The sequence below is a fragment of the Anas platyrhynchos genome, chromosome 29, assembly GCF_047663525.1.
Source record: "Anas platyrhynchos isolate ZD024472 breed Pekin duck chromosome 29, IASCAAS_PekinDuck_T2T, whole genome shotgun sequence".
In the NCBI taxonomy this organism is placed as follows: Eukaryota; Metazoa; Chordata; class Aves; order Anseriformes; family Anatidae; genus Anas; species Anas platyrhynchos.
In genome coordinates this window covers 60,760-71,282 of record NC_092615.1, presented here as the reverse complement: position 1 = coordinate 71,282, position 10,523 = coordinate 60,760, and positions in this window count along the sequence as shown.

Genomic DNA, 10,523 nt, shown 5'->3' with positions numbered 1-10,523 from the left:
TTCCATCTTCCTGTAGTCTTCCTTGGTGGCGCACAGGATGAGGTGCTGTGCAGTCAGCTACTTCTGGGGAAATGGTGAGCAGCGGTGGGGGGAGAGTGTTGTCTGTAGGTCGGGAGAGGCAGCGGGGGCGATGTGGAGGGAGAATGCTGCTACCAGAGTGCAGGGGGCTTCAAGGTGCTCGCATAACAGCAACTGTACTCGATTACCTGTTGAGTGGTGGTAACAGCGTACCCTGCCTTACGTTGTCCTTGTTTCACAAAACTGCTTCCATCGGTATACCAAGATTCATCAGCATCTTCTAAAAGTTCTTCCTTAAGATCGGGTCGATTAGAATACACAGTCTCCATTGTTTCTATACAGGCATGGGTTACAGGTTCATCCAGGATTTACGATGTTAGTGACCACAATTTCCACATCATCTTGGTCTACTAATATTGCTTGATATTTTAAAATCACCAATTCTTGTTTAAGTTGTTCAAAGATTTTTTGTGCTTCTCCAGGCCAGACTAACTTTGACTGGTTAATCTTTATCAAATCACATAGAGGCTTTACCATTAGTCCATAATTGTAAATCCAAAGGCAACACCAACCTGTCATTCCTAGAAAGGTTTGTAGCTCCTTTGCCGTTTGAGGTTTTGGAGTCCGGCAAATGACTTCCTTATGTTCAGTTCCTAGTTCTCGTTGTCCTCCTGAAATTACAAATCCCAGATAGCTCACACTTTGTTGAGCCAGCTGGACTTTCTGTCAAGAGACTTGATATCCATTTTAAACCCAGAAAATTAAGAAAACTTATAGTCCATTGAATACAACTCCCTTTAGTCCCGGTAGCTGTTAAGAGATCATCTACATATTGTAACAAAGCACCTTCAGTGTCTGGAGGCATCCATGTTTCGAGTCCCCTTGCTAATTGGTTTCCAAAAATAGTGGGGCTATTCTTGAATCCTTGAGGTAGTAATGTCCACGTAAGCTGCGTCTTTCTGCCTGAATCGGGATTTTCCCATTCAAAGGCAAATAGGTTTTGGCTTTCTGTGGCTAAGCCCAGGCAGAAGAAGGTGTCTTTTAAATCCAGTACGGTAAACTAGACTTGACTATTCTTTAATTTAGTCAGCAAAGTATAAGGGTTTGCCACTACTGGATGTATATCCTCAGTGATTTTATTTATGGCCCTCAAATCCTGAACTAACCTATAGCTTTTTTAATCTACCTTTTTAATTGGCAATATGGGTGTATTGTATTCTGATTCGCTTTCAATCAATAATCCATACTGTAAAAATTTAGCAATTATCTCTTTAATTCCTTTCTTGTCTTCTATCCTCAAAGGATAATACTTAACCTTGACGGGTTTCTCTCCGGACACATTTAAGCGTGGCGCCGCTCGGACACATTTTAGCGCGACGCCGCCCGGACACATTTAAGCGCGGCGCCGCCTGGGCACATTTAAGCGCGGCGCTGCCCGGACACATTTTAGCGCGTCCATGGGGCGTGGGGGGACCCCAAAGGTGGGGGGGAACCAAAATGAGGGGGGAACCAAGTGTGCGGGGTGCGGTTGCCGGGGGGACGCATTTGTGGGGCGCACCGGGAGGGGGGTCCATGGGGCTTAAGGGGACCCCAAGGGGGGGGGGGGGGACGGGGGGGGGACGGGGGGGGGACGGGACCAAAATGAGTGGGGAACCAACTGTGCGGGGTGCGGTTGCCGGGGGGATGGATTTGAGGTGAGCAGCGGGGGGGAACCAAAATGAGGGGGGAACCAAGTGTGCGGGGTGCTGTTTCCGGGGGGACACATTTGTGGGGCGCACCGGGGGGGGGGGGAACCAAAATGAGGGGGGAACCAAGTGTGCGGGGTTTTGTTTCCGGGGGGACACATTTGTGGGGCGCACCGGGGGGGGGGGACCAAAATGAGGGGGGAACCAAGTGTGCGGGGTTTTGTTTCCGGGGGGACACATTTGTGGGGCGCACAGGGGGGGGGAACCAAAATGAGTGGGGAACCAAGTGTGCGGGGTTCTGTTTCCGGGGGGACACATTTGCAGGGCGCACCGGGGGGGGGAACCAAAATGAGGGGGAACCAAGTTTGCGGGGTGCGGTTGCCGGGGGGACGCATTTGCGGGGCGCACCGGGGGGGGTCCATGGGGTTAGGGTTAGGGTTAGGGTTAGATCCGTTAGGGTTAGGGGGTTAGGGTTGGGGTTCGGGGGTTAGGGTTGGGGGTTAGGGGGTTGGGGGGTTAGGGGGTTTGGGGGTTGGGGTTGGGTACTTGGGGGGTTAGGGGTTGGGGGGTTAGGGTTAGAGTGTTAGGGTTAGATCTGTTAGGGTTGGGGGGTCGGGGGTTAGGGTTGGGGGTTTAGGGTTGGGGGTTAGGGGGTTGGGGGGTTAGGGTTAGGGGGTTTGGGGGTTGGGGTTGGGTACTTGGGGGGTTAGGGGTTGGGGGGTTAGGGTTAGAGGATTAGGGTTAGGGTTAGATCTATTAGGGTTGGGGGGTTAGAGTTAGATCCGTTAGGGTTAGGGGGTTATTGTTGGGGGGTCGGGGGGTAGGGTTGGGGGTTTAGGGTTGGCGGTTAGGGGGTTGGGGGGTTAGGGTTAGGGGGTTTGGGGGTTGGGGTTGGGTACTTGGGGGGTTAGGGGTTGGGGGGTTAGGGTTAGAGGATTAGGGTTAGGGTTAGATCTATTAGGGTTGGGGGGTTAGGGTTAGATCCGTTAGGGTTAGGGGGTTAGGGTTGGGGCGTTAGGGGGTTAGGGTTAGAGGGTTAGAGGGTTAGGGTTAGATCCGTTAGGGTTAGGGGCTTAGGGTTGGGGGGTTAGGGGGTTGGGGGGTTAGGGTTAGAGGGTTAGGGTTAGATCCGCTAGGGTTAGGGGGTTAGGGTTGGGGGGTCGGTTGTTAGGGTTGGGGGTTTAGGGTTAGAGGGTTAGGGTTAGGGTTAGATCCGTTAGGGTTAGGGGGTTAGGGTTGGGGGGTTGGTTGTTAGGGTTGGGGGGTTAGGGTTAGAGGGTTAGGGTTAGGGTTAGATCCGTTAGGGTTAGGGGGTTAGGGTTGGGGGGTCGGTTGTTAGGGTTGGGGGGTTAGGGTTAGAGGGTTAGGGTTAGGGTTAGATCGGTTGGGGGGTCGGGGGTTAGGGTTGGGGGGTTAGGGGGTTGGGGGGTTAGGGTTAGAGGGTTAGGGTTAGGGTTAGATCCGTTAGGGTTAGGGGGTTATGGTTGGGGGGTCGGGGGTTAGGGTTGGGGAGTTAGGGTTAGGGGGTTTGGGGGTTGGGGTTGGGTACTTGTGGCCCGCGGGGCGCCCGGTGGCCCTACCGGCGTCACCAGCGGCCACCTTGGGGTCAACGGCAGCGGTTTTGGGGTCAACGGCAGCGGTTTTGGGGTTTCGGTCTGGGGGGTGCTGACATGCCCCCCCCCGCACCCCTCCAGGCATCCTGGCCCTGCAGCTGCCCCCGGGGGGGCTCGACGCCGAGTCCTACAGGTGAGAACCAGTCCCCTTTGCCCCCTAAATGCGCCCCCAACCCCCAAAATGCCCCCAGACCCCCCCCAAATTGACATCCCCCAATTTATTCCCCCCCCTCCAGCGCTTGCCTCCACCTGGCCGAGATGCAGCATCGGGTGCGGAAGGCGCTGGCAGAGTGCGAGCGGCTGCTGCGGGCACGGGTAGGACGAGGGGAGAGACAAACTGGGGGGGGGGCACCAAGGGGGGGGGGGTCCATGGGGCTTGGGGGGACCCCAAGGGTGGGGGGGAACCAAAATGTGGGGAGAACCAAGTGTGCGGGGTTTTGTTTCCGGGGGGGCACATTTGTGGGGCGCACCGGGGGGGAAACAAAATGAGGGGGGAAACCAAGTGTGCGGGGTTCTGTTTCCGGGGGGACACATTTGTGGGGCGCACCGGGGGGGGAACCAAAATGAGGGGGGAACCAAGTTTGCGGGGTGCGTTTGCCGGGGGGACGCATTTGCGGGGCGCACCGGGGGGGGGGTTTCATGGGGCTAGGGGGGACCCCAACGGGGGGGTGTAAGGGGGGGGGAACCAAAATGTGGGGGGAACCAAGTGTGCGGGGTTTTGTTTCCGGGGGGACACATTTGTGGGGCGCACCGGGGGGGGGGGAACTAAAATGAGGGGGGAACCAAGTGTGCGGGGTTTTGTTTCCGGGGGGACACATTTGTGGGGTGCACCGGGGGGGGGAACCAAAATGAGGGGGGAACTAAGTGTGCGGGGTTTTGTTTCCGGGGGGACACATTTGTGGGGCGCACCGGGGCGGAACCAAAATGAGGGGGGAACCAAGTGTGCGGGGTTTTGTTTCCGGGGGGGCACATTTGTGGGGCGCACCGGGGGGGGGGGGAACCAAAATGAGGGGGGAACCAAGTGTGCGGGGTTCTGTTTCCGGGGGGACCCATTTGTGGGGCGCACCGGGGGGGGAACCAAAATGAGGGGGGAACCAAGTTTGCGGGGTGCGGTTGCTGGGGGGACGCATTTGCGGGGCGCACCAGGGGGGTGGTCCATGGGGTTAGGGTTAGGGTTAGGGTTAGATCCGTTAGGGGTGGGGGTTAGGGGGTTGGGGGGTTTGGGGGTTTGGGGGTTGGGGTTGGGTACTTGGGGGGTTAGGGGTTGGGGGGTTAGGGTTAGAGGATTAGGGTTAGGGTTAGATCTATTAGGGTTGGGGGGTTAGAGTTAGATCCGTTAGGGTTAGGGGGTTAGGGTTGGGGGGTTAGAGGGTTAGGTGGTTAGGGTTAGAGGGTTAGGGTTAGGGTTAGATCCGTTAGGGTTAGGGGGTTATGGTTGGGGGGTCGGGGGTTAAGGTTGGGGGTTTAGGGTTGGCGGTTAGGGGGTTGGGGGGTTAGGGTTAGGGAGTTAGAGGGTTAGGGGGTTAGGGTTAGAGGGTTAGGGTTAGGGTTAGATCCGTTAGGGTTAGGGGGTTATGGTTGGGGGGTCGGGGGTTAAGGTTGGGGGTTTAGGGTTGGCGGTTAGGGGGTTGGGGGGTTAGGGTTAGGGGGTTTGGGGGTTGGGGTTGGGTACTTGGGGGGTTAGGGTTTGGGGGGTTAGGGTTAGAGGATTAGGGTTAGGGTTAGATCTATTAGGGTTGGGGGGTTAGGGTTAGATCCGTTAGGGTTAGGGGGTTAGGGTTGGGGGGTTAGGGGGTTGGGGGGTTAGGGTTAGAGGGTTAGGGTTAGATCCGTTAGGGTTAGGGGGTTAGGGTTGGGGGGTCGGTTGTTAGGGTTGGGGGGTTAGGGTTAGAGGGTTAGGGTTAGGGTTAGATCGGTTGGGGGGTCAGGGGTTAGGGTTGGGGGGGTTAGGGGGTTGGGGGGTTAGGTTTAGAGGGTTAGGGTTAGGGTTAGATCCGTTAGGGTTAGGGGGTTATGGTTGGGGGGTCGGGGGTTAGGTTTGGGGGGTTAGGGTTAGGGGGTTTGGGGGTTGGGGTTGGGTACTTGGGGGGTTAGGGGTTGGGGGGTTAGGGTTAGAGGATTAGGGTTAGGGTTAGATCTATTAGGGTTGGGGGGTTAGGGTTAGATCCGTTAGGGTTAGGGGGTTAGGGTTGGGGCGTTAGGGGGTTAGGGTTAGAGGGTTAGAGGGTTAGGGTTAGATCCGTTAGGGTTAGGGGCTTAGGGTTGGGGGGTTAGGGGGTTGGGGGGTTAGGGTTAGAGGGTTAGGGTTAGATCCGCTAGGGTTAGGGGGTTAGGGTTGGGGGGTCGGTTGTTAGGGTTGGGGGTTTAGGGTTAGAGGGTTAGGGTTAGGGTTAGATCCGTTAGGGTTAGGGGGTTAGGGTTGGGGGGTTGGTTGTTAGGGTTGGGGGGTTAGGGTTAGAGGGTTAGGGTTAGGGTTAGATATGTTAGGGTTAGGGGGTTAGGGTTGGGGGGTCGGTTGTTAGGGTTGGGGGGTTAGGGTTAGAGGGTTAGGGTTAGGGTTAGATTGGTTGGGGGGTCGGGGGTTAGGGTTGGGGGGTTAGGGGGTTGGGGGGTTAGGGTTAGAGGGTTAGGGTTAGGGTTAGATCCGTTAGGGTTAGGGGGTTATGGTTGGGGGGTCGGGGGTTAGGTTTGGGGGGTTAGGGTTAGGGGGTTTGGGGGTTGGGGTTGGGTACTTGTGGCCCGCGGGGCGCCCGGTGGCCCTACCGGCGTCACCAGCGGCCACCTTGGGGTCAACGGCGGCGGTTTTGGGGTCAACGGCAGCGGTTTTGGGGTTTCCGTCTGGGGGGTGCTGACATGCCCCCCCCCGCACCCTCCCAGGCATCCTGGCCCTGCAGCTGCCCCCGGGGGGGCTCGACGCCGAGTCCTACAGGTGAGAACCAGTCCCCTTTGCCCCCTAAATGCGCCCCCAACCCCCAAAATGCCCCCAGACCCCCCCCAAATTGACATCCCCCAATTTATTCCCCCCCCTCCAGCGCTTGCCTCCACCTGGCCGAGATGCAGCATCGGGTGCGGAAGGCGCTGGCAGAGTGCGAGCGGCTGCTGCGGGCACGGGGAGGACGAGGGGAGAGACAAACTGGGGGGGGGGCACCAAGGGGGGGGGGTCCATGGGGCTTGGGGGGACCCCAAGGGTGGGGGGGAACCAAAATGAGGGGGGAACCAAGTTTGCGGGGTGCGTTTGCCGGGGGGACGCATTTGCGGGGCGCACCGGGGGGGGGTTCATGGGGCTAGGGGGGACCCCAACGGGGGGGCGGAAGGGGGGGGGAACCAAAATGTGGGGGGAACCAAGTGTGCGGGGTTTTGTTTCCGGGGGGACACATTTGTGGGGCGCACCGGGGGGGGGGGGAACCAAAATGAGGGGGGAACCAAGTGTGCGGGGTTTTGTTTCCGGGGGGACACATTTGTGGGGCGCACCGGGGGGAGGGAACCAAAATGAGGGGGGAACCAAGTGTGCGGGGTTTTGTTTCCGGGGGGACACATTTGTGGGGCGCACCGGGGGGGGGAACCAAAATGAGGGGGGAACCAAGTGTGTGGGGTTTTGTTTCCGAAGGGACACATTTGTGGGGCGCACCGGGGGGGGGAACCAAAATGAGGGGGGAACCAAGTGTGTGGGGTTTTGTTTCCGGGGGGACACATTTGTGGGGCGCACCGGGGGGGAACCAAAATGAGGGGGGAACTAAGTGTGCGGGGTTTTGTTTCCGGGGGGGCACATTTGTGGGGCGCACCGGGGGGGGGAACCAAAATGAGGGGGGAACCAAGTGTGCGGGGTTCTGTTTCCGGGGGTACACATTTGTGGGGCGCACCGGGGGGGGAACCAAAATGAGGGGGGAACCAAGTTTGCAGGTTGCGGTTGCTGGGGGGACGCATTTGCGGGGCGCACCAGGGGGGTGGTCCATGGGGTTAGGGTTAGGGTTAGGGTTAGATCCGTTAGGGTTAGGGGGTTAGGGTTGGGGTTCGGGGGTTAGGGTTGGGGGTTAGGGGGTTGGGGGGTTAGGGGGTTTGGGGGTTGGGGTTGGGTACTTGGGGGGTTAGGGGTTGGGGGGTTAGGGTTAGAGTGTTAGGGTTAGATCTGTTAGGGTTGGGGGGTCGGGGGTTAGGGTTGGGGGTTTAGGGTTGGGGGTTAGGGGGTTGGGGGGTTAGGGTTAGGGGGTTTGGGGGTTGGGGTTGGGTACTTGGGGGGTTAGGGGTTGGGGGGTTAGGGTTAGAGGGTTAGGGTTAGGGTTAGATCCGTTAGGGTTAGGGGGTTATGGTTGGGGGGTCGGGGGTTAGGGTTGGGGGGTTAGGGTTAGGGGGTTTGGGGGTTGGGGGGTTAGGGTTAGGGGGTTAGAGGGTTAGGGGGTTAGGGTTAGAGGGTTAGGGTTAGGGTTAGATCCGTTAGGGTTAGGGGGTTATGGTTGGGGGGTCGGGGGTTAGGGTTGGGGGTTTAGGGTTGGCGGTTAGGGGGTTGGGGGGTTAGGGTTAGGGGGTTAGAGGGTTAGGGGGTTAGGGTTAGAGGGTTAGGGTTAGGGTTAGATCCGTTAGGGTTAGGGGGTTATGGTTGGGGGGTCGGGGGTTAGGGTTGGGGGTTTAGGGTTGGCGGTTAGGGGGTTGGGGGGTTAGGGTTAGGGGGTTTGGGGGTTGGGGTTGGGTACTTGGGGGGTTAGGGGTTGGGGGGTTAGGGTTAGAGGATTAGGGTTAGGGTTAGATCTATTAGGGTTGGGGGGTTAGGGTTAGATCCGTTAGGGTTAGGGGGTTAGGGTTGGGGGGTTAGGGGGTTGGGGGGTTAGGGTTAGAGAGTTAGGGTTAGATCCGTTAGGGTTAGGGGGTTAGGGTTGGGGGGTCGGTTGTTAGGGTTGGGGGGTTAGGGTTAGAGGGTTAGGGTTAGGGTTAGATCGGTTGGGGGGTCGGGGGTTAGGGTTGGGGGGGTTAGGGGGTTGGGGGGTTAGGTTTAGAGGGTTAGGGTTAGGGTTAGATCCGTTAGGGTTAGGAGGTTATGGTTGGGGGGTCGGGGGTTAGGGTTGGGGGGTTAGGGTTAGGGGGTTTGGGGGTTGGGGTTGGGTACTTGGGGGGTTAGGGGTTGGGGGGTTAGGGTTAGAGGATTAGGGTTAGGGTTAGATCTATTAGGGTTGGGGGGTTAGGGTTAGATCCGTTAGGGTTAGGGGGTTAGGGTTGGGGCGTTAGGGGGTTGGGGGGTTAGGGTTAGAGGGTTAGGGTTAGATCCGCTAGGGTTAGGGTTGGGGGGTCGGTTGTTAGGGTTGGGGGTTTAGGGTTAGAGGGTTAGGGTTAGGGTTAGATCGGTTGGGGGGTCAGGGGTTAGGGTTGGGGGTTGGTTGTTAGGGTTGGGGGGTTAGGGTTAGAGGGTTAGGGTTAGGGTTAGATCCATTAGGGTTAGGGGGTTAGGGTTGGGGGGTTAGGGTTAGAGGGTTAGGGTTAGGGTTAGATCGGTTGGGGGGTCGGGGGTTAGGGTTGGGGGGTTAGGGGGTTGGGGGGTTAGGGTTAGAGGGTTAGGGTTAGGGTTAGATCCGTTAGGGTTAGGGGGTTATGGTTGGGGGGTCGGGGGTTAGGGTTGGGGGGTTAGGGTTAGAGGGTTAGGGTTAGGGTTAGATCGGTTGGGGGGTCGGGGGTTAGGGTTGGGGGGTTAGGGGGTTGGGGGGTTAGGGTTAGAGGGTTAGGGTTAGGGTTAGATCCATTAGGGTTAGGGGGTTAGGGTTGGGGGGTCGGTTGTTAGGGTTGGGGGGTTAGGGTTAGAGGGTTAGGGTTAGGGTTAGATCGGTTGGGGGGTCGGGGGTTAGGGTTGGGGGGTTAGGGGGTTGGGGGGTTAGGGTTAGAGGGTTAGGGTTAGGGTTAGATCCGTTAGGGTTAGGGGGTTATGGTTGGGGGGTCGGGGGTTAGGGTTGGGGGGTTAGGGTTAGGGGGTTTGGGGGTTGGGGTTGGGTACTTGTGGCCCGCGGGGTGCCCAGTGGCCCTACCGGCGTCACCAGCGGCCACCTTGGGGTCAACGGCGGCGGTTTTGGGGTCAACGGCAGCGGTTTTGGGGTTTCGGTCTGGGGGGTGCTGACATGCCCCTCCCCGCACCCCCCCAGGCATCCTGGCCCTGCAGCTGCCCCCGGGGGGGCTCGACGCCGAGTCCTACAGGTGAGAACCAGTCCCCTCCGCCCCCTAAATGCGCCCCCAACCCCCAAAATGCCCCCAGACCCCCCCCAAATTGACCCCCCCCAATTTATTCCCCCCCCTCCAGCGCTTGCCTCCACCTGGCCGAGATGCAGCATCGGGTGCGGAAGGCGCTGGCAGAGTGCGAGCGGCTGCTGCGGGCACGGGTAGGACGGGGGGGGAGACAAAATGGGGGGGGGGCACCAAGGGGGGGGGGTCCATGGGGCTAGGGGGGACCCCAAGGATGGGGCGGGGGGGGGGGGACCAAAATGAGGGGGGAACCAAGTGTGCGGGGTTTTGTTTCCGGGGGGACCCATTTGTGGGGCGCACCGGGGGGGGGGAACCAAAATGAGGGGGGAACCAAGTGTGCGGGGTTTTGTTTCCGGGGGGACCCATTTGTGGGGCGCACCGGGGGGGGGGGACCAAAATGAGGGGGGAACCAAGTGTGCGGGGTTTTGTTTCCGGGGGGACCCATTTGTGGGGCGCACCGGGGGGGGGGGACCAAAATGAGGGGGGAACCAAGAGTGCGGGGTTTTGTTTCCGGGGGGACCCATTTGTGGGGCGCACCGGGGGGGGGAACCAAAATGAGGGGGGAACCAAGTGTGCGGGGTTTTGTTTCCGGGGGGACCCATTTGTGGGGCGCACCGGGGGGGGAACCAAAATGAGGGGGGAACCAAATGTGCGGGGTTTTGTTTCCGGGGGGACCCATTTGTGGGGCGCACCGGGGGGGGAACCAAAATGAGGGGGGAACCAAATGTGCGGGGTTTTGTTTCCGGGGGGACCCATTTGTGGGGCGCACCGGGGGGGGAACCAAAATGAGGGGGGGGGAACCAAAATGAGAATGGGGGTCCATGGGGTTAGGGTTAGGGTTAGGGTTAGATCCATTAGGGTTAGAGGGTTGGGGGTTGGGGTTGGGTACTTGGGGGGTTAGGGTTAGAGTGTTAGGGTTAGATCTGTTAGGGTTGGGGGGTTGGGGTTTAGGGTTGGGGGTTTAGGGTTGGGGGTTAGGGGGTTGGGGGGT